Consider the following 2,502-nt stretch of genomic DNA (forward strand, 5'->3'; position numbering starts at 1 on the left):
CGTTACCAAATATCATTTCCTTTAACATATATCCCTCTTCAGTTTTGCTCCATACACGCCACCTTCTACCGCTCCTTTAGAGACCCCAGGACAGGGGGCCCGGGGCCTAAATTTGTATCGCAGCACTGTGACTCAGGTGAGCAACTTTACGGTTTCATTATATGTTTAAATAAGCATCGTTTTAATATCTGTTTCTTCCGGTTGTTAGCATAACATAAAGAAAGTGCTTCTGGCAATGTCTGGTAGCTGCCCTTGAATATGGTTGTGAGTGAAAATTGTAGAACTGAATTGATATGATCTGCATACATACATAGGTGTGCATTTGCTTCGAAGCGTCTCTTCACCACACCTCTGAAGTCCGTGCAGCCCAGTTCGTACTCAGATGCAGTTTCCTGGTGCTTCTTGCCCCTTCCCTAAAAATCGGGTCAGAACCTCAAACTTCCCACTTCAACAACTTTTTATTTTTCAGAAACCAGGAAAATACATCACCCCACCCCAGCACTTTTCTTTTTCTCATTTTCAGTATGGTATCCAGCCCTGTCCACTCACCCTTTTAAGTTCTATTAAAAATTTCCATTTCTCATTATTCCCACTCCCGTCACCCTAAACAGGACATTGCTGTCTCTTATGGGGAGTGAAAACTAAGTCTCCGGATTCTTTGCTCCTTCACCCCAATGCCACCTCCACTCTGCTGTGAGATTCTCATTTCAGAAATTCACCCCAAGGACTATGTCCCCTTTAATTGGGTTCCCTATATATTCCGGCTGGGGCCCAGGACAGGGACTTTGGGGCACACCTGCTGGTGCTTAGGGCTTACTCCTAGCTCTGTGCTCGAGGGTGACTTCTGGCAATGCCCACTGGACCATATAGGTGGGTCAGCCAGGTTGATCCGTTATCAAACATCATTTGATAGCAAGACCACCTCCGATGCATTGTGCTATAAGTCTTATAACCCCCATGGCTTCTCAACATTTTTTTTCTACTTTTTGGGTCACACCAGCGATGCTCAAGGGTCACTCCTGGCTCTGCACTCAGGAATTACTCCTAGAGGTGCTCTGGGGACCCTATGGGATGCTGGAGATTGAACCCCGGTCAGCCGCATGCAAGGTTAAGACCCTACCCACTGCACTATTGCTTCGGTCCCCAATATTTTTCCGGCTTCTCAATATTTTTATGAATATAACTCAAGGCCTTCTCAGAGCTGGCCAGTTGAGCCTCTTGGGTCTCTCCTGCTCCCGTCCCACCTCTTCCTGCTCCCAGAGCTCTAGCCAGGTCACTTACTTTTAGTTGTTTCTTCCACCCTTCTCCTTCCTCGCATGCCACGTGTGCATGGCCTGGCTGAGATGCTCCCCTACTTCCTGCTGCACTGACTAATGAATTCCCTTCGCATCCATGAGGTCTTGGCTTCATAGTTCTCCAGGAAATCTGTCCATAATGACCTCTTCAAGTAGAGATTGTGTAACTGTAGGATAAACTTCCCCTAAGTACATACTTTTTTTAGACTCTATGCCTTATTTAAAAACAAAAAAAGTGCTGGAAATCCCCAAGATTATCCTCTGACTTGGTGAGGACCCACAGTCTCATCTAAAGATGTTACCCTCAGGTTATTAGGACAGAGAGTGACTTCAGTCAAGTGCGAAAGTGCATAGCTAGAATCCAAGGGGCGTGTCCTTTGCCAAGACGGGGAGGAGGCACACGTGTTTCTCTCCTGAGTGATATGTGGCCTCTAGACTTTTCCTTTGTTTGTTTGGCTTTTGGGTCACATCCAGCAATGCTCAGGGGTTACTCCTGGCTCTGCGCTCAGGAATTACTCCTGGTAGTGCTCAGGGGACCATATGGGATGCCGGGAATCGAACCCAGGTCGGCCATGTGTGAGGCAAACACCCTCCCCACTGTGCTATCACTCCAACCCTAGCTTGCAGGCTTTGTATTTGGGGATCCGTCCTGTAGGGATGGCGCAACTTCAGCTACTCACTCTTCTAACCCAAATCCTCAAACCTGACAGCAATTAGTTGCCCAGAAATCCCACAGACTCTCTGGTATTACCCCAGGCCTCCAGCCAACCAGGACACTCTGATCATGTAGGAAGTTGCAGGGACCCAGAGTTCATCTTCAAGATCTAGGCTGAGACCTCTCCCATAGACGGTGGGGCGGTGGAGCCGTGGAGCTGCCCCGGCCTGCTGAGGAATCCCTTGGCTGTCGTGTGCACACCTTTCCGTCGTGTGCTTTCTTGATTTATATCTCTCTCCCTACACCTGACTTGACGGCACAGTCTGTAATTGGTTTTTCTCCATGATTGCAACCTTCCATGTGATTGCCAGGACTCTATAAATATTTAATGGGCAAATGACTAAAATCTGCTTTTATTGGCTTTTAATTTTATTGACTTTTGATTTGACTTCCAGTCTATACTCCGTGTGGTGGCTCCTGGTCCCACTGCTTTCACGGACCTTTCCTTTGTTACGGAGTCCTGTCACGCATTTTATACCTCAAGTTACTTTG

Source organism: Sorex araneus, chromosome 2 (assembly GCF_027595985.1).
Source record: "Sorex araneus isolate mSorAra2 chromosome 2, mSorAra2.pri, whole genome shotgun sequence".
NCBI classification, from domain to species: Eukaryota; Metazoa; Chordata; class Mammalia; order Eulipotyphla; family Soricidae; genus Sorex; species Sorex araneus.